Source organism: Anabrus simplex, chromosome X (assembly GCF_040414725.1).
Source record: "Anabrus simplex isolate iqAnaSimp1 chromosome X, ASM4041472v1, whole genome shotgun sequence".
NCBI lineage: Eukaryota > Metazoa > Arthropoda > Insecta > Orthoptera > Tettigoniidae > Anabrus > Anabrus simplex.
Window position 1 is genome coordinate 63,436,446 of NC_090279.1, and position 23,232 is coordinate 63,459,677.

The following is a 23,232-nucleotide window of genomic DNA, read 5'->3' on the forward strand; positions in this document are numbered from 1 at the left end:
ACGGTTTTGAAAATCGACAAATTACAGGGGTAGCTTTCACTGACCTCAGTGCTGCATATGATAAGAGTGAACCACCGTATACTGCTTCAGAAGATCTTTACACTCACGAAAGATTCAAAACTTACCAGATTGATGTCAACCTTGTTGCAGAACTGCAGTTTTTTATTTTCAAGGACAAAGAATCAGATGGAGATCACAGAAAAATGGATTGCCCCAAGGAAGTGTACTGGCTCCATTGCTATTTATTAGTTATACCAATGACCGACCACTCCCTAACAAAACAAGAAGTTTCATATATGCAGACGACCTTGCACTAGCCTGCCAGTGTGCAACTTTTGAAGAGGTAGAACTCACACTCGACAGCGCTCGGAAGGAATTATTCACATAATACAAGGCTAACCACCTAAAGCCGAATCCGTCAAAATCTCTGCTTTGTGTTTTCCACCTCAAGAACAGAGAGGCATCAAGGAAATTATACGTCTCTTGGAATGGAAACCTCCTGGAACATTCTTTCACCCCAAAGTACCTAGGCGTAACGCTGGACCGCTCACTTACTTTCAGAAAGCACTGTTTCAACATCAATCACAAAGTCAATGCCAGAAACAACATCCTGAGGAAGCTGAGAGGTACAAACTGGGACGCAAAGCCACAAGTTCTTAGAACCACTGCATTGGTTCTGTGTTACACTGCTGCGTAATACGCATCCGCTCTGTGGTATAGATCAACACATGCTAAGACTGTGGACCTGCCCTGAATGAGCTTGTAGATTAATCACAGGATGCCTGAAACCTACCCCTGTTGAGAAGATACACCGACTTGCTGACGTTGCACCTCCAAGCAATCGTCGAGAAATCGCTGCTGATCAAGAACGACTAAAGATTGAGAATGTTGAAGCTCACCCGGTGTTTGGTCATCAACAATCTCAATCTAGGCTGAAATCCAGGAAAGTTCCCTCCAGACATCAAAGCCCTTGAAAGGACCACCAGAAAAGGCAAGACATTCCTTATGGAAATCTAAGCAGCAGTAATGGATGAGGCCACGTGAATATCTTCCGGCTGGGTGTAATGAAGACTGGAGTGTTTGGAGGTCCCTTAACCGAACTCTTTCGCTGCGCTATTTTTAAAGAGAACACTTGTAGAAAAATGTAATTTTTTTCGTATTTTCCAAATGAACTGAAATTTAATTTTTGTTAAATGTTAGTGACATTCACCACCAATGCACAATTTTTAACTTTGGCAAACTAGCAGTGACATTTGACCTTCAAACACACATTACTGTGATACATCTCCGAACATGGAACCGGACAAATTGCAGGCTGCCCTGGGTAATTCTTACAAAAATGCTGTCTATTTACTCTTGCACAGTCCCTTCCTTTCTCTGAACATTTTGCTAGTAATATGGAACAAACAACACAATTAGGTTTGTGACTCTTCTCCTGCTGCTCCCCAAGAAAGTGCGTCTCCGTCAGGCGCGCTTGAGGTATGTAATCAGAAGGTCTTCCTCCTTTCGCCGGCGGACTGCACTGATACTCACGTAGAAGTCCGATTATGACAGAACTTCTGAAGTCAGGAGCACTAATTGCCCATTTTGAAGCTTATTGTACAATATTCTTCCATTCATTAGTGAAGTTTCATTGCCATCATTAATATCCTGCTAGTCTGAAACAAAATGAAGATCTTCCTCGTTGGCACTTTCTTCCGAACAATCACTATGCACATCATCACTTGTTCACATGTCCAAATTTACTGAACAGACTGAATCAGAATCGGCCACTAAAAGATTGAAGATTTCGTCACTGTCATTACTAATGTTTTTCCGCTCGCTCATAGCTGCTGAGTGAAGCCTGCTATCGGCCAGACAGCTGACAGGAATGTTGGCGGGCGGGTGGGTGAAAAATAACAATTAAACATAGGTCCAGTATTCGCGGCAACGTTTTCAAACAATGCTTATTACATAGTCAATACATGACTATAGATGTTTGTATTATTTATGCGGCTTTATTAAAGAAGCGCGTGGAAACTATAGCAGGAAAGTACCAAGTCGACAAAAGTCGATTTCCGCAGCGAATGCTATAGGGAAGTAAGTCGACAAAAGTCGATTTCCGCAGCGAATGCTATAGGGAAGTAAGTCGACAAAAGTCGACTTCCGCAGCGAAAGAGTTAAGAACTGGTGTCAGCAGGGCGAAGTAATCACTTAAGTTATGGGGCTTCACATCAGAGGACAGCAAGAGCGACTGCGGTGAAGAAAAAAAAAGTGAACCATATGTATCAATGTCCTTTCAGCCCATTTTTATGCTCAGAGCATGATTTAATGCTTGCTGATTACAATGCCCTAGGTGTGGCTCAGTTTTGGAAAACACCATCCAGATGTACAGTAAATTTGGTCAATTTCCTATGTTTGTTAATTTTTGGAATTTTCGTAAATAGTTTGAAATTATTTTACTTTTACTGTATGAATAAGTATGATTCTGACACGAGTAAATAAATAAATAAATAAATAAACCAGAAAATTCAGCATCCCTTGGACTCGTCCCCCACCCACAGAGGTTTAAGTGTTTGATCCGCGAGATAAATTTTATTTCGCTCAAGTCGGCCGGAAAATCGGGTAGGACTCCCCCTATCTGCCACCTGGGACGCGCCATGTTGGAGTTATCACGACAGCGTAGTATGCTCGAGGTTAATCTGCTTTAATCTGATATCGTCTATCCCTCCCGGCTCACCGCTAGAAAAGCCGCATATATTTTTTTCTAGTTGCTTTACGTCGCACCGACACAGATAGGTCTTATGGCGACAATGGGACAGGAAAAGGTTAGGAGTGGGAAGGAAGCGGCCGTGGCCTTAATGAAGGTATAGCCCCAGGATTTGCCTGGTGTGAAATTGGGAAACCACGGAAAACCATTTTCAGGGCTGCCGACAGTGGGGCCCGAACCTACTAACTCCCGAATACTGGATACTGACCGCACTTAAGCGACTGCAGCTATCGAGCTCGGTGTAAAGCCGCATAAGGTGACTAAACTCTAACTCTTCTGACCGTAAAGTTTTGAAGTGTGATGGTGAGGTTTACCATTCTCAACAAGGTGGCGGAAATATTTTTAGATGTTACATTCGCATGACCCTCTCTAGCTGTTAGGTTTACAACTCAGATGCTTAAGAAACCTCCAGGCATTGTGGTTGCTCTTCCTTGTATCAGTCTCCTCCATTCCTCCTGTTATTAGATATCGCTTTTAAGGGAACTTCCCCAACTTGGACGGTTTTGGAGCTCAAAGGATCGTTGTCAAAGAGATCACGATAGTTTCACAATATTCCCCTAGTTTCTGTATATAGTGTGCAGCCTCAGGGAATTGAGATACGAGAACAATGCTTCACGATATTTGCAAAATAATCATATAATTCAGTAAATAGCTCTACGTTCAGAATGTTCTCGTCCAGTGAAATGGTACATTTCTCCTAATCAGCCTTCATAAAATGATATCTTCTTCGAAGAGGAACCCACATTCTAAATATTTGAAGGTAAGACGTATGAATCTAAGACGAAGCCACAGAACTGGTTGCAAATAGAGGATTATGGGGGCGTTTAGTAAATTCATAGAGGGTAGACGGTTGAACGCTGGAGGGCATAACAGTCTGTAATGAAGAACGATGAGGGATTTTTGCCCCACTTATTTCGCTGATAACTGAGATATGTTTGCTTACGCGGATATTGTAAGTTAATATCTGGATTATATCCATGTTCCATCTCGCACTGTTGAATGATGCTGGAAGTTTGTTATGCAGTATAATTAGATCGCACGAATCTGCCCATTCTACGCCAGCCTCTTCTCTTTTGTCGGTACCTGGGTAGCCCCATATTGTATTCTGACTGTTGAAATAACCAAACACAAAATTCTCATATTGATGCCGGAAGGCTCCACAAATCTAAACACAGTATCTGATGGCTTATTAATTGAGCTCTACTGTGGGAGTTTCAATGTCATTACGGGGGAGGATCTGGATGTTGGATAGCACTGAGGATCTTCAACCACTAAACGCATGCCCTTGATTTTTGAACGGCGAAGATTCTAGTCTCTGTGAGTTTCTTGAATGCATATTATTAGCGTGCGGAGAAAATTGCGAGGGTATATATTTTGTGTTCTTTTTCAGATTCTTGGAATTCAGTCACTAATAGATATAAAATAATGAAATTGCAAAATATTATTATGCAAAAGTGCGTAAAATAAACCAGTATATCCATACATACAGAGGACGACGAAGAGCAGAAATTGGGCGGTGACAAAAGTTAAATACAGTCTGTTTATTCCAGTAACTTCTACAATGTCGTCCGGTGACTTTGCTATGTGTAGAGCTGATATGACCTTGTATTATTTTAGGAGAAGTTTATCACAGCTTCAACTATTAATTTCTGAAATTAAATTGAAGCAAGAAATTAAGTGGTTCAACCTATTCAATGCAAGTAAATAAGAAATGTAGTGTTACATTCTTATTTGGTTAAAAGAGGTACCGGTTTCGACCACCAACCTGGGTCATCATCAGCCAATTAAAAATATAAAAACAATGAACAGGGAAACAAAAAATTAAAGGATATGTCTTTCACAAAAGCAGTTCATGAAGCATTATAAGACAATAGTGGTTAGGACTGTCCGATTTTAAATCATAAAATCCAGATGAACTCGAAGAACAGTCACTTATTTGTGTCAAAGCGCAAGTCCCAGAAGAGTGGCACAACACACGCAATGTCCGGCACTGTTTTCAACCAAATAAGTATGTAACACTACATTTCTTATTTACTTGCATTGAATAGGTTGAACCACTTAATTTCTTGTTTCAATTTAATTTGTGATACAGTTCAATATGGAACATTATGACATTTTATTAATTTCTGTGTTGAGAGGACACGAGGCGAAAAGTACGATGCTTGCGTGCGTTAGAAAATTTCGCCAAATTATTATTCGGCATGGGACGTTAAATTTAGTGCATTTCTCATCGAATTCTTTCAGACGTAATGAAGCACGTGTTTGCATTAGAGCAGTGAAATTTAGAGGAATTTTAAGTAAGTTATTTTGCGAGATTTCATGAGCACAGACGTACAATCAGTTATGTATACAAACTGAAAAGTTTTGGTCAACTTGTAATTTATAAACGTCAATAATGGTAATAAAAATTATTTATTTGGCGTATGGCTACATAACTAAAATCAATTATTTTTTACAATAATGATTTCATACTAATAACGACAATAATTGATTCTATCACGCTAGTATGTTGAAGACAGGGGAGAGTTAGATTTTAATCTATCTCAGCAGTATAACTATGGTATTTAGCATTAGAGGTTGACTCAAGGCATTTCCTGGCAACCTGGTTAATGATAAGGTTCACATCAAATGTTTGGCCATCACTTATTGTCTAGTTGATTTATCCAACAATATGCAAGACATTTAGTCCCTAGAAAAACTTCATGAAACTGCATCTAAAATGAATCCAAATATCATAATAGAAAACCCGATGCACGGAAGTATCTACTCGTACAAACAAAACCGGGTAACACAGTTTGATAAATTCTAATACTTGGGGAAATTCTCCAGCAATCCACATTAAATCATGAAGAAAACAGAAAAAGTTTTCTATAGTAAAAGTAGGTCATAGTATCACATGGAAAAGGTAAAAAAAGTAATATCCTGGAACGCTAAATTAATATATTATAACACGTAATTAGGTCTGAAGCATCACACATGTCAGAAACATTCATCAGACTGGAGAAAGATCACTATCTAAAATTATCGAAAAACTAAAAGGAAATATCCTGACGGACATGTTTGGCCAGGTATGCATAGTAGGGTGTGGATGAATAGGGGGTCTTCGGAATTATACCAACATATTGAGAAAATATCGGACACAATTGGAAAAAGGCGATTGAAATTTGATGACCATATTCAAAGAATGATTGATGAATGACAAACTAAGAAGATATTTAAGTATACCTCCTCGCTAAAAGGCAAGAATAATTGGATTATCTACAAGAAAAGGACTTCGAGAAATCAGCATTCCAGATTAAAGTACATGGGACAAAGCGAAGCATTATGATAAAAAGCCAGGATGAAAACAAAGGAATGGACCGCTCTCCGGTATACACCTTGAGGTGTGACGAGGAGGCGCCGTTGTGGCTGAAGAACTTATTACTTCTCTACTGTGTGCGACCGCATGTGCCTGGCTACATCTCTAGAATTTGGGATGGACCTATTCGTTCAGTAGTTAGTGTGACTTGAAACAAAACCACAGTATTAAATCACGTGCGGCTTCATCCCGGCGAGACGTGACGCTCGTGCACCGACAGCGTGGTGCTGCGAGCGAAGATTTGCCACAAAACACGGCACAGGTCGGCATCTCTCGAGTGTGGTTCAGATGTGCAGCGTTATGTTACATGAATCTCTAAACATTTTACCATATTACTGAGAACACGTGTGCTTTTACACCAGTGTGTTTTCGGATCTGAACTGCTAGATTGATTTTCTGGCTGATGATATTCGACAGATATTTCACGGTATGGCTTCTCGCCAGTAAGCGTTTTGGAAGTGCGATTCTTCCGTTGAAGTGCTTACTACAGATACTGCTTTGATGTAGCTCTTCTCTCGTGTGAGTTAGTATGTGACGTACCAGTTGGGATTTTTTGCTCAATGATTTGCCACAGAAATTGGAAACGAAGGACACCTCGCCAGTATGAGTCCGCATGTGACGTGCCAAGGCGGATTTCACACGGAATGACTTGCTACAGATATTCTATGTGTATGGCATCTCACCAGTGTGAGTTCGCATATGACAAACCAGGCAGAATTTAGTGATGAATGGCGTGCCACATATACTGCATTTGTACGGCGACTCCCTGGTGTGTGTCTGCATGTGACGTGCCAAGTGTGATCTACTGCCGAAAGCCTTACGACATACAATGCAACAAAAAGGCTTCACGCACGTGTAGGATCTCACGTGAACCGTTACTCGGGATTTCGTGGTGAATAATTTCCCACACACATTACAGGAATGTGGCTTATTGCCCTTGTGAGCCCGCAGATGATATTTTAGAACGACTTGCTCGCTGAAGGATTTGCCGCAGACATTACAGCAGTAAGGCCTCTCGATCCTGTGAGTCCGCACATGTTGCCTGAGTCCACCTCGTTGCGTGAAGAGCTTACCACAGATATTGCATCAGATGGCTTCTCGCCAGTGTGAATCCGAATCTGACGAGCAACGCAGGATTTCGTGCTGAAGGATTCGCCGCAGACCTTGCAGCAGTGTGGCTTTTATCCCTTATGACTCACGTTGTGACGTGTTAGCTGTACTTTTTGTACGAAGGATTTTCCACACACTTTGCATTCGTGCGGCCTGTGGTCTGCGTGTGTTTGATGTGACATGCTAAATGGCATTTTCTACTGAATAACTTGCCATACGCTTTACATTGCAGTACCTTGTCTCCCGTATGAGTCGGAACGTGATATGTTAACCCAACTTCCTGTCTAAAAGATTTTCCACAAATATTACCTAAATATGGCCTCTCACCAGTAGGTGTCCACATATGTACCATAAGTCCACTTTTATGGATGAATTGCGTTCCACACATAGTGCAACAGTGTAGCCTCTCAGCCGTGTGAATCCGAACATGATAACCTAGGCGAGATTTACTGCTGAAGGATTTGTAACAGATATCACACCAGTATGGCTCGTCACCCGTGTGAGATCGCATGTGAGCGACTACGCTTTCTCTTCGGGTGAAGGATTTGCAACATAGATAGCAGCAGTTTGATTTGTCATCCATGTGAGTCTATAGCTGAAGTGCTAAGTGGGATTTTCTACCGAATGACTTGTAGCATATAATGTAATAGCATGGCTTCCCGCCTATGTGCATGTGAGAGTCTAGGAAGGATTTCGTGATGAACGACTTACCACATACAATGCACCCAATTGGCCTTTGGTTATGTGAGTCTGAATCTGTCGTGAAAGGTGGCATCTATTGCTGAATGTCTTGCCACACAATTTGCACCTAAAACAGGTTGCTCCACCATCCCGAGGTTGATGATCTGCATAGCTCATCTCGGCTCTTGATCTATATAGACAAATTAAAACCATGTGACGAATAGTTTAACAGCCAACTCAACCAGAACTCTCATACAAAGGAAATGCTACTGTACATGCCACTCACTAGTATCCCACGCAGAGAATTTCATTACAGATGAACATCTCATTTCTCTCACTTGTTACGAAGATGTGTTGCGTCTTTTCTCTCGAATTACGATATCACGCGCAAGTAACTTGTGACGATGTGGGAATGTACAAATTCATAGACAACCTCACTTAAAAAAATCAATGATAAGAAGAGGTATAGTCTAAAAGGAGGATAACAAGCTCTTTAATCCGGCACACATTTATAAACTGAAATCCGTGTATGTCCGTTCTCCTACATAATGACGGCATTAGCTTAGAAGTTTTGATTTTGTTCATGTGCTCTGCACTTAGTGGCAGTCAAGTAATAATTTTTGTAAAAGCCCTTGTTGTTGAGGGTGTTTGGGAGAATCTCTCTGTTGTAGATATTAATAAAGTTGAGAACATTTTTTGCCGACAGTCAGCAAGATCTGCTGAAGCAGGGCTAATCTTCTATGAATGTCACTTACTGTCACGCAAAACATACTTATTGAATTTGTACATTGTTATCACATCAATGTAGCAGTCTATACTTCAGAGTCTGGTCATTTCTAATTACGTAGCTCTGATGTGCAATCAAACAGAGCCAACCCACAAATAGGACGGTGGTTTATACAAGGAAGTTCATACTTACTACCATGTCTTTAACAGAGGCCATATACAAAATGGAAACCACTCATCCTGATGAAATGCTGTGAAAGATGAAATATAACAAGCACATGACAGCTCTTTCCCTAACACTGACGCTTTCTTTTCTCCTCCAGATACTGTTGTCATCGACATTATGCAGTCAAAAATGAATATGGCTTTGGTAGTGTTTCATTACTATGTTCTGATATCCTGAATTTGAAACCAAATTCAAGCTATCGTGTCTGAATATTCTTACAAGTGTTCCTTTAACACTACGGCTAGATGGAACATGAAAATCAAGGCTTGAGCCCAAACTCGTGAAGACAAGACGTTGAATTGCACCATAGTGGATATTGCTCCTATGTAAAGGAAGGAATGGGATTTTTTTATTTCAAAAGATCGCGGACAACGTGAATATTTTAGTGCCTTGATGACATAGTTGGATAGCATCTAAGTCTAAGCCTGTCTCCCCACCGCATATTCCATGAAAGAAGAGCGAGAAATAAAAATTTCTTGGTTAAAGATCAGATCCGTTTACAACATGCACATGGGAAAAGTCGATCACGCATGCCAAAGCATATCGTAGAAAGAACTGGTACTGCTCAACTCATGGTGGATGCACTGAATTCTCATGGCCCAGTCGAATGCATAACTTCGTCACAAGCAAAGTAATGGGAAGCTCGACTACGTGTTGTTACTGCACTCCTAGGAGAAAATAAGTGGACAAATAAAAGGGGGACATTGATTCCAGATACGACATGCTAGACTTCATGATTATCGCACAGGATATTGATGTTTATACCACTAGGCAACAAGGCAGAAACAATATGACACCGGATTTTATGTCATACGTTCAGTGGCATATCACGCCATGTAAAAGGTGCAAAAGAAAGGCCATTCTTCTTTACGTGATAATGCATTTTTGTGACAAGTGATTTATAAGGTTAACAATTAGTTTTTCAGAAAAATGGTATTTCATTTTGCATTAATAAATATTCTCCACGAATCAGCTATATTGCTGGAACATGTGGCACGTCCCAGGAGATGGACACGGGTTGCCTACTTGCCTGCCGGCAGAATTGAGCAAAATATGATAGCTCTCGCGGACGAAACACGCATAAAGTCCTTAATGGCGATTTTGGAGGAGATGGAGATATTCGGTATGGAGCAGTTGGCAGAAGAGTTACTCTAGCTTTCTGGAAGTTATTGCAGAAAGGAGCATAGCGTTTCAACTCTAGAGGAGGGGCTGCACAAGGTGTCTGTTCCCCATGTCCGGAACGGCGTAACTACCTGCTGTCGTGAGCTCTAAAATGCTTCAAGACACGCCGGCCGTAAAATAATACTGTCACATGTTTACAGAAATATGTCTCATGGAATCGGAACCAAGGTTCGAGCGTCCTCTGGAAGGTACGCGCTTTGGCAGGGCCCAGTCAGCATGAAACGTATGCAAGGGTTACCGTCGCGCGGGCAGTGACGGCTAGGCAAGCGAGTACCACCATTCTATAACCCATCACTGAACTATGTCTGGATGAATTAGCAAATTAGCCACAGAATATGAGAGAAGGCATATAGGCATCTGTGAGGTGCAAAAAAAGGATTGAGGGGAGAAAAGTCATGCGAAGCGGGGTGCGATTACTAACTGATGTACATTGGAAGCCGAAGAACAACTAATGGTTTTGGCAAGGAAACCAAAAATCCCTTCTGAGCACTACCTGACTAGAACACTGCTTACTATATTATCGTGGCCGGTTTCTCTGAATGCACGTGTCGGACGGAGAAAAGAAGCACACACAGTCCATGGCCTTCATGGATATGTTCAGAAGAAAGATGATTGCCAACAATTTCCCGATTATGCAGAAACTGATCATCGCAACACACGGTTCAAAGAGCGTGATATTCACCTAGTCACGTACAACAATCGCTCCCATCCAACGCACATTGACTACATCCTTGTCAGACGAAAGAATCTCAAAGATGTTCTAGAGACAACAGTCGTTCCTTACGAAACCGTTGCGATGCAACATCGACCAGTTATCTGTAAGATGCGGATAGTTACCAAGAGCTCAATACTTCGCAGGAAATGGACCAAATTGGATCAAACGGTGACGCCTGAAGAAGGAGGCCAACGTTGTTGCAAACGTTACAGTGCCACAAGTCACCATATTAGAAGCGAGCTGGACTAAACTGAAAGGCGCGCACGCTCCATTCCTGGAACAACTAAGTCAGGGCGACGACAACAAAGGATTAACAATGACACGTGGTTTCGGAATGACGATGTTATGTATGCAATACGGTTGAAGAAACAGCTGTAAAACGAGTTTCTTGCTCATCGGAATGCCTACAAAGCAGCCAGTAGTAAAGTGAAGGAGGTTGTCGCTGTAACAAAAGCAAAGCGGATCAGGTCTATATATGAAACTTGACATGCGCTAAAACGAGCGGAATATTTAACGGCTAGTCAAACCGGGGCATCGAAACACGGAACGTTCTACATTATCAATTAGGAAACAGACGGTTTTCTACTCGACTGGCGGGAAGGGCGAGTACACTGGCTTAACTACTTTAACAAAATTTCAATCTTGGAATTTCCGTACCTACCAATCCCAATCACCGCCGCTGTTGAAGGTCCAATATAGGAAATTGACGTCACCCAAGTCCAGGCTATGTTGAAAGAAATGACACCAGGGAAAGCCATCTGTCCTGATTATCTTCCGGCAGAGTTTTGTTTCTCTCAATGGGTGGATGCAGCAGTGTGGCTAAAGCAAGCTTTTCAACCAGATCATCAAAGAAGGTCAAGAACGAACAAACTGACGACGGAGTATCCATTCAAAAATAAGAGATGTCCTGCCGATTTTTCTAATTACCGTCCGATCATACTTCTCAGCCACGCAGTAACACATTTCGAACAAATCATCGACAAAAGAATTAGCGATTTAAACGAACACACAACAAGCCAAGCAGGTTTTGTGGAAAATTGTGGCGCAACAGGAGCAACACACGCGGCAAGGCTGTTACGTGAGAGGTATTTCGAAAAGAATAAGAGGCTTCATCATGACTTTCTGGACCCTGATAAGGACTTCCATCCGGTACATAATAACCTAATCAGTCAGCGCTACAAGAGCATGGCATTACAGAGCACCTTGTTGAGAGGGAATAACTGATATATGTAGAACCGAGGAGTTATGCTGAAGCTGTCGCAAGAGCGTCTGATGACGTCCGCGAAACTGTACAATTCCACCAAGGCCCTTCGTATCACCACTGCTGTTCATTCTTTTGACGGACACCATTACATAAGACCTGCACTTTTCTATACCATGGACACATCTGTATGCAAATGGTGCAGAGAATAAGCGCCAAACGGAAGATTGGAACAATCCACTAGCGCAATACGTCCCGCGCCTCAACAAAAAGGATAGAGAATACATGACATTACATCGCCGAGAAGTTGGAAGCATGCATGATGACGGTGAAAATATAGTACGAGAAGAGAAATTTAAGTATCTTGGTTCCAAAATCTCTGATGATGGGCAACTTACTGATGAAGTCAACTTAGGGATAAGCAAACCCTGGCTTAAGTTGAGAATGAAAACGGGCGCCCTTGCGACCGTCGGATGAAGGACCACCTGAAATCTAATATCTACTGAACTGTTATCCGTCCTGTCGTTTTCTATGGCAACGATTGCTGGCCACCTAAAGAGGAGGTAAACGCCGACTAAGCATCATGGATACGAAGACGCTTAGGTGAACGGCTGATATAACTAGAGTAGATCACATTTCAAATGATGTTATTAGAAAACGTTCCAGCATTGCACCGATAAAGAAGAAAATTTAGGAAAGGCGTGTGCGCTGGTTTGGGTATATTTGCGTGCAGAGGACGATATATTGAGAAATTTAGCGTATACACAGATAGTAGGTGAAAAGAGGCGCAAGGGACAAACAAGACAGCATAAGACGAATGACCTGAAGGCTGTGAGACTACATAGAAACATGGCCCGTGACCGAACTAACTGGAGACTCACACCAGGCAGGACTAATTTTAAAAGAGCAGAATAACAAGAAGCAGGTTGATGAATGATCTGTTATAGAAATGGAAATGTCTAATATCTATGTTCTTATTTCCATTAAATAGTGTTTGAATGACAGAGCACCTCTGGATTACGTGCTTAAGGTATTCATAAACGTTTGAAATGGCGTATATAGACAGAATTTTCTTTTTTCATTTTTGTTTTCTGATGAAAGATTTATTCTTCTACTTTAAGAAAATGTATAGTACATACATCTTTCGTGCATAAATATGCTCAGAAAATTGCTATAAAGGGAACAGTGCACCCGTGTCTTGGTCTAAGATGGGCGTGGTTTCGCTGCACGGAGAATTTAATGGTTCCTTTCGATTTAATTAATGTTTGGCGCTCGTTGTTACAGAATACCTTTCCATAGATGGCTCCACATGCGTATTCTTTGTATGCAGCAGTAATACTATTTGGTATTGAGAGCTTCTATGGTTTCCATAACTGCGTGTTTTTAGTGAAAATATTGTCATGTTGCCTGTTTGCCTGTGTGAATTTGGATGTATATTCGTTGTTGAGATAATGTCCAGAAACTGTATTGGATGTAAGACGAATTCAAATGATTATATGTATTCCCCATTCTATTTAGGCTGGAAAGCTGGATCATGCTACAGTCTTTGCCAAAAATTACAGTGAGTCTTCGCCTAATATGGAACAGTAAAAATATTTTCTCGCTCAGGTGAGAGTAGAGGTCTGGAGTATGTAGATTTCTATGGGGATGGGGATTCCAAAAGTTACAAGGTAGTGTGTGATTCCAATCCATACAATGGTAAAGAATTCAATAATCTGGAATGTGTGGGCCACTATAAAAAGCATTTAGGAACAGCTCTTAGAAAAATTGTACAACACAACAAACCATGGGTGGTAGAGGCAAATCAACTGGAACACTGAGAGACAAGTGTCAGAATTATTTTGGAATTGCTTTGCGTTCCAACTACAGTTTCATAAAAGATATGAAAAATGCACTATGGGCAACATTGTATCATTTGACTGCCCATAAAGTGCCTCCCCTCCACAGGTGCCCTATAGGAACAGACAGCTGGTGTTTATACCAACGAGCCACAGCTGGCAAACCACTTGAAAATTATAAGCATAAAGCAGGAATACCACAGGAAGTCCTAATGCAATGGTAAGGTAAGGGTTATTCTGCCTAAAGGCAGGTTCGAACCTCCGCAGAGGTGTTCCTGAGCTGGAGTTTACATGCAGAAGGGTGGCCAGTTCCTTTCTGCTCCTCCATTCTCTTACCCCCACCAACAGCGTGTGACACCCCATCCAACTCCTGACCACGCCCAATGTTGCATAACTTCGGAGATCTCACAGGATCCGGTGCTTCAAAACGGCTACGGCCGTTGGCACATGCAATGAAGCCTGTGTATGAAAGAATCTGTAATCTAAAAATGTTATTCAAATGTTTTCATGGTTTGACTCAAAATCCCAATGAGTCATGCAACGGTACGGTATGGAAGAGGTGTAGAAAAGATACATATGTGGGGCTATCCACTCTCAAACTGGGTGTCATGGATGCAGTTTTACACTTTAATTGTGGAAACAAGGTTCAAATAGAGGTTTTAGGAAGAATTAAGGTTGTGCCTGATATGTACTCAGCATCAGGAGTGTCACAAGCTGATGAGGCATGTGTATGCATAAGTCAGCCTCAGAGCACTTTTAACAAAGACAGCGAAGAAGGTACCTCAGGGGAAGAAGAAAACTGAAATGGGACAAGAAACTTGAAGGGGAAGGTCGCACGTATGCAGCGGGAGAATTCTAATACTTTCGGGTAAAAAGAAAGAGGTCTAATCATAATAAAACCCTTTAAATTTACTCAAAACTAAAAACTATGTTTTCTTGTCAGGTTCGAACAACAATGAGTCGAGTTCTAAATGGGATATCTACCGCGAAAAGGTCTCAAATTGATGATAATTAATTTAGGAATATCTTGTACTAGAACTGAGAAAAAATATATCCCCGTTCAAAAACTGAGAACGAAGAAAGGAAAAATAATTTTTGAAATTTTGAATTTTTGAAAGAAGGTGTTATAATTCTTCGTGAAATGGTGATAAACTAATACATTTAGTAGGAGACATCAAGAACACTAACGATGATAGTTCGGCGAAAGAAACATTAAAATAAATGCATTTTTGTAGTTGCTAGATAGTCTCAAAAAGTGCCATTTTTGTTAACAAAAAATTCTTGGACAGCCCTTAAATGATAAAGTGGGCAATCCTATAGTATAACAGTCTTCATTTACCTTCCTGTTAACTACTAACACAATTTTAAAATTTTTGTGTAAAATTATGGATTTTGTAATGAAGCGAACATGAATACCGGGGACAAACAAGACAGCATAGAACAAATGACCTGAAAGCTGTGAGACTACATAGAAACATGGCCCGTGACCGAACTAACTGGAGACAATGAATCACAACACCAGGTAGGACTAATATTAAAAGAGCAGAATAACAAGAAGCAGGTTGATGAATAATCTGTTATAGAAATGGGATACAATGGATATTTTGCTCATCCTAACATTAACTTACTATGTTCAAATTTTCTCCCTTAAAGCCTATGTCTAATATCTATGCCTTATTTCCACAAAACAGTGTTTGAATGGCAGAACACCTCTGGATTACGTGTTTAAGTGACTCCTATAAATGCATTATAAAGAATAACATATAACTCAACAAAATATTGAGGAGTATCTGTTTTAATCGGGAGTGACAGTTTGAATATCCGGTGAAATTGTACGAGTAACAACAAGACCTTCAGTGTATTCTAGCCTGATTGGAATTTTGCAATTCATATTTCTGCTGACATCCGTCATAGATAGCAGACGATCATAATAATTAATTTATTTTCACCCTAATCACGTCTATAAATATGAAGACTATGGAGGAGTGACAAAAAGAGATCGGCTCAGGGCCTTGTGACACTCGACATCTACAAGTGAAAGGACACCGCATCACTACATGTTTAGTTCAGGACTATGTGTCTACACAAACTTAAGTTAGCCTCATCACTAATTATTTATTTCAGGGCGATGTCTTCTTCTTCTTCTTCTTCTTCTGTTCTAGCCTATTTCAATCCACTGCTGGATGTAGGTCTCTTCCATGTGCTTCCATCGTCTTCGGTCTTGAGCCACTTGGAACCAGCGTGTTCCAGCCAACAGCTTTATGTCGTCGAGCCATCTCTTCTGGGGTCTTCCAATGCCTCTCTTGTGTCCCCATGGTCTCCAGTGAACAATCCTAGAGGTCCACCTGTTGCAGTCTTTTCGAGCTACGTGTCCTACCCACTGCCATTTTAGTCTTGCTACTATCTCTGGGATGTCTGTTACATTCGTTCTTCTCCTGATGTCCTCTGAAGGGATCTTATCCCTAAGGCTGATTCCTAGCATCTGTCGCTCCATGGCTCGTTGTGTTCGCTGAAGCTTGCGATCACTTTCCTTCGTCAGAGTCATCGTTTCCAGACCGTAAGTTGTAACTGGCAGCACGCACGTATTATAAACCTTGGTCTTCAGGTTAATTGGAACATCCTTGTTGGTGAGGATGAATCTTAGTTTTCGGAATGCAGTCCAACTCATACCTATTCTGCACGTTGGTTGTCTTTTCCAAGTTTTATCTTGTGTCCAAGATAGATGTACTCATCAGCAGCTTCTATATATTGGTTTCCCATTTTAAGTGGTCGACACTCTGGGCTTAGTATTTTCGGTTTATTAATGTTCATTTCCAAACCAATCTTAGCAGAAGCAGATTAAATTCTTGGATCATGCTTTCTAGCTCATCTAGATTTTCACTTATGAGCACGTCATCGGCAAAACGCAGGTGGTTCAAATATAACCCGTTGATTTTTATTCCTTTATTATCCCAATGAAGGGTTTTGAATACATCTTCCAAGGCAAGGGTAAACAGCTTTGGAGAGATTGTGTCACCTTGTCGAACTCCTTTGCCAACTGGGATTTTATTGGTGATAAGGTCTTCGTTCCAAAAATGGAAGGAAATCTCATCAGTAATTGGTAAGCTCATAAACATGTGCCTTTCTACATGTCAGCAATTAGGAAATTTTATGAACCTCAAAACCTGTTCATATGTAATTCAGTACCAAACTGACAAGGCATATATCTTACACATTTTAAAATAAGTCATTAAAGTTGCTGCTTGATATTTGTAGACTGCTGAAATGAAGGTCAGGATAACATAGCACATGAGGTGAGATATAAAACAAAGTGGTATGCAGTAGATAAGATCCGGTCAACTGAATCATTCAGAAGCATATAAAAATATATGATATACAATGGCCTAAGCTACATAGACCATGGACTGTCCTCTGCCTTATATACCAACGGAAAAGCATACACACAAAATGCTTGTCGCTTTTCTGGTTCAAGACTGCATCTGCACAAGATATGTTTAGGAAGAAGAAAGCTATTTAAACTCCATCCAAAAACTGAAATGTGCATTTTGCATGTGGAAGGTATTCATAAGGAACATTTTTATTGGTGGCCATAATATATGATTGCTCTCTAACAGCCTATTGTGTCCATTCACATAAAAATTACAAAGAAACAGCAGAATTTCCTCCTCGAAGAGTTGTATTTGGGCGATCTTCAGTTGTGTGCATGGTTCTACTCTGACTAATGAAAGCATGTAAGCTGGTACTGGGTAGTTCCGAGGTCTGAAATGAATATTTTTTGCTACTGGTTGCAAATGTACTGTAAGAAGAAATCAACGCGTCATATAACAGTCAAGAAGACTCTAACTACCCACAAAATCAAATAAACCTTTCAGAATTCAAAGTTTCCATCACTAATCTGGTCTGAAGTCAAATCATAGGCTATGACTAGCCATTGCAGGACCTGCCGATACAGGGGTTCTGTTAAGATTACCAATCCGAGATTATACCATCATCTCCCAGGTATTCTCAAGGATCGTTGCGCACAGTAACGAACAAAGGTGTGACAGCACAAAATTAATTAGCATATAGTCCAAAGGCACACCTACAGTTCAAACAAACTACTGCATTAAATGTTTGAAAACAGGATGTACACTTGTGCTACTTTTTAACCTCAGTGATAAAAATTACAATTTTGAAATAATATTATATCATTGCATTATTATTTACCTCCTTTTAGGAGATAATAAATTCACTTACTTGAAGTATTCTGAATTTTTTAGGCAACCTGCACAAATTTATAGTTCACTTGTAGCTGTCCATTTTATTAGTTTATACTAATTGTGTAAATGTGTTTGCAATCAACAAGCTACAAGCAATTGACTGACAATGAGCACTAAAATGTAAAGTGGGAATTGGCGACAAACAGCAAGTGTGACGCCAACACTGGAACAAACATAAATTAAATGCCACAAATTTCCTTTGCTTACACAAATGTGGATGCTTTATTTGAAAACTATGATATCTAAGATGTAGCACAACTGACCTGAACATTTCATTTCTACTACAACTTATCTGCTTTGGGATCTACAAATGGAAGAATCTTACTTAACACACAAGAGAACAGAAAAGATCATTAGAAAGGAATCTATCCAAGTAAATACTTGAAAATGGCATTCTTTGAGTTATCACACTAATGAACTCAGGCATCATTATATTCATTAATGAACCTAATTATGTTGGTTTAAAATTATTGTACTGTTTACAATGTACATAAAACTTAACAGTTTCGAATTTGTATATTTAGTATATGATGTACAAAATGGCTATTTCTGTGTGTCACTGTTGGTACTGTACCAGGAAAAATTAAGGATATGGGCGTGAGAATCTTGTGAAGGGGGAACGGTCCTTAGGTAGCAGATACAGAAAGATTTAGATGCAGAGCGAAATAATGGATAGATTTTAAAACTTAATTTATTCACCTGGAGAATTTGATGAATAAGTTCCCTATTATTTCTGGCTCGTAGCATTTAAACCAAATTAAAATATTGTCTGAGCAAGTTCATGTCGCCTGGCTAATTAAAACAAAATAAATATTTATGATTGTCCATCTTTTAACATGAAACGATTATCTTTCGTTGAAAATCAATAAGTTCTTTCCTGATAATGTTCATAAAGTTCTTCAAGTATTGGTTCAAATGATAAAAACTGAAAATGAATGTAACACCCTTTCACTTGAAAAATGAATTTCCCTATACCACTTTCAATATTTTAGCACTTCAAAATTTGGCAAATTTTATCTTCTTCTGAAGTTCGGTGCTATAGTCTATTTTAGAACTGTCACTCAACATTTATAAAATTTAATGTGAAATCCAATGAGCGAAGTAGTTCGTTGAATTATGAATGAAATCACTGATTCTACAGTTCAACTTCTAATATAGTCTGTTTAAATCTCAAGTTTGTTTACAGTGGCACTCATATCACCAGAAACATCCAAATATCAAACTGAAAATGTAGAGAAATGCGGTTCAACGAACATCATATGAAGTCCTCGACAGCTGGTGTTGTGATGCTATCCCCATGGTACCACTTCTGATTCCCGCGTAGTAACCACGTTTAAATTCTATGAAGTCACCACGTTCCAACTCCCACGTAGTCGAAATGACAGCAGCTTTATCTGACAAAATAGGCACTCGGTCAGGGTTTCAGCGTGTCACTTATAAACTTTATAAACAAGAAAACGTTGAACTGAAAAGATTAACTTCTGAGTGTTCTATGCTTGTAAGTCATAAAATTGGCACTGTATTTTACTACGTGAATTTCCAATAATATTTAATCACTGGTAGATGATTGTTATTGCTCATTAGATTGGATTCACTGTTTATGTTGAAGCACAGTTATAACATATTTACACACGAAAATCAGTCTTATTCGCCATAACGAAATACTTAATTCGTGGATATTCACAAGTTCCTATGACGGCAATGTCATACATTGTCAAATACTGTTCACTTGTGATGAAGGTTTAACCGTATTAAAACTTCAACCAGTAATTATTACACACGTACTCAAGGTAACTTTATGAAATAGATTAGTTTGACAGATTATATATTTAATTATTTCACTTGAAAATCGTCTTAATATTGATACGCTTATTTCTCATGAATATTTAAAGTCAGTTTCATTTGAATATGAATACAAGTTTAAATCAATTAAATTTGTTCGATTTGCAGTGGAAAGTAGTAAGTCTGAAAAGTGATTAAATATCATAAATCTTTGACAACACTTTGAAATTATTAAGTTAGTATCATATCGCTAGAAAAGTTTCTAAGTTCCAACACGAGTTATTGTTTTATAAGTCTTGGAGAAAACTTTACCGTAGAGTTCGTACGATGTGATGTTTTGAGTTCGAACCTCGCGAACCCGTTCATGTATGACAGCATGACTACACGACGGCAGCGATTTGAGAATTGAACTGACTTGACCTAGCAAAACCCCGTTCTTTTATACCAATCTGCCGAGCTCACCTTCCTCTCCTCTCGTGGAAAAATCAAGTTTCTTTATACCTGAATTACTCTTTAAGTCCGTAGGACGACATTAATGAAATTGCAGTATGTTTGCCTTTATATAATAGGCTATACGATGGCGTATCTCATTAACTGATATATCAGTGGGTTCCAAAGTTAGTACAATTTCTTGTAGTATGTTCGACAATATCAGGAGGTGTTCACGTGATAGCTGCATCACGCTCTGCGTGACGTATCTTGCTTGCTGTATGCATGCTCGAACCGGTCTGTTGCGCTACATCGCATGCTAGATTCCCCCCGCTGCGCTGACTTCCATTAACACGTTCCCTGCGGCAGTGAATTTCGATGACTTAATGTTACGTCGTATCGGCCCACCGGTGACCCGATGGTGCCTTTAGTTATTATCGGTTCGGGTCACCGGTGACCTGACGAATTTGACTTTGTTTATTCCCTAGTATGAAATCCTAAACAATGCAAGTGCACTTGTTGTGTGCGTTATTGTTGAGGAGACATTCCAGCGTATTTACCTGTGCGACAGTGTTCCGATTCAACAATTGCGTGAAACAGAAATTACCCCGGAAATAATTGGGTCACCGGTGGGCCGATCAAAACTAGCAGTATGCCTCGATCCTTTACTTCAATTGGATCACTATGTTGCCATTAGTTAACAGAAATTCGTAACTAGGACGTAGTTACTTACTTCGCAATTCTGGGAAGTTCGCACCGACGGATAAGAGTAACATGTTTCGGGGCACATGGTGACCCGAACCGCACGGAACGTGTTAAATACAATTATGTTCCAGGCCACACATGGTTCCTGGTACAGTACGAACGTACAAAATTACTGAGACTATCTGGAGGTAATAGTTGCAGACGGCATTTCAGATAATAAGAATGTGATGAACAAATCATGCATTGACAGTGAAGGAAAGAACACATTTTACATGGTTGCTTAAAGGTATTGTAAAGAAATACACTTCAAAAATATCTAGATTTACCAGAGATTGTTTTTGTATATATATATATTCAGTATAACTACATGACGGAACAAAAATATGATCTTAAAATTCCTGAATATTTTAGATAAATATAACCAACAGAATTTTAAGATAGCGTTTAAATGAAACTTTGTAAAGAAACGATTAAACTGATGAAAATGGCCAGCTTTTGGACATAAACCAACCACTACTGAACACAACTGTGAATAGGTACAATATATTCCATATTGTATAGGATTCGTACTGTACGTACTTTGTTTCTTCTTTGATGTACGGCAACAGCCGATCATCAGTATGTTCTTCTATGAATATTTTCTCATTAATATCTTCAGAGGGCTGTAAGTAAGAAATAAGAAAAGTAGAATAAAGAAGTAAGAGAATAAAATATATAGGCCTAAACAAGAAACAGCTGATAAAATAAATTTCAGAGTGGCACAAGAAGAGTATAATTAATTTATCTCCCATTTAAAAATATAAGAGTGGAAAGGAACAATCAAATCAAAATCACTTCAAATGAAATGGAGGTGTCTACCTTGGTGGCAAACGGTACACAAAAATACCTTACTATCAAGCATTAAATTGTCAATGAACAGACAGGAAGACAATATCCTAAAATACAGTATTATACAATTTACACTAACTTTTTCTATTAAACACGCACTCATCATTATTAAATTTACATTATTTACAAAATTTAACTCATGATGATGATGCTTGTTGTTTAATGGGGCCTAACATCGAGGTCATCGGCCCCTAATGGTACGAAATGAGACGAAATGGTATGACAAATTAAGTCCAAAATTCTCCACTGACCAGAATTCAATACGTGAGGACGAAGAATGAATGGATGGACATGAATTTAAAACAATCAGTGGATGCGACCCGCAATGCCTTACATTCACAGAAACTGACGTAAAACAATAGGATTACAGACCAAGGGACTGTTGCTATAGCATAACACTGAATGGATGATGCTTGCAGTCTAAAGGGGGTCGAAAATCCAAGTTATCGGCCCGGCATAACGCTACTTACCTCTAGGAAGGTAGAACATGGTATATGTCATGTTGCGGTACTAATCAAAAGTAGCAGAGACTCGCGGTATTCCACACATTATGGTACTACACACAGGTTATGAAATTCGACATGTAATACACACCTATGGGTTTTCTCACATTGTGGCGCCATTTACAGGCAACGCAAACCTATGGTGTTCATCACATAAGAGTACTAGCCACAGGGACCTGCACTATCCCGTGGTGTTCCTCATAGAGTGGGTACTAATCACAGACAAGGCAGGACCATGGTAGCTATCATCTCATGGTCCCGCTCATATGGTGGTACTAATCACAGGTACTGCAAAACCCGACCGCACGGTGCTCCTATGATACTAATCACAAACCTATTTGGTACCTAATATAGTGGTACTACGCGAAAGTAAAAGCGAACCATAATGTTCTCGCATGGTGGTACTAATCGCAAGTAGTTTCGTGGTTCCTTGGTCGCCCCTTACGACAGGCAGTGAATACCGTGGGTATATTCTTCGTCTACGTCCCCCACCTACAGGTGGGTTGTGTGTTTGGTCCGCGAGAGGTATTATATTTCCCCCAAGTCCGCCAGCAAGCCGCTTAGGACCCCCTATCCGCCACCTGGGACGCGCCACGTGGGAGTATCACTTCTCCCCTTGCTACGCCAGCGTAGTAGGTTCGTGGAAATTTTACTCATATCCTCTGTATTTAAAAACATTATCAACTCATATACAACATGTGGGGTTAATTCAAACAATAATATACAACTGCTATTAGATTAAAATTTACATTGCATTTATATATTTTATTTTCTTACACTTTTTGGAACCTAACTTGCATAGCGACCTGCTGCGTCTTAACCCAAGTCCTTTCGCCACTGCTTTTTAGACAACTGATAAGAGATACGAATGTGAAAAGCG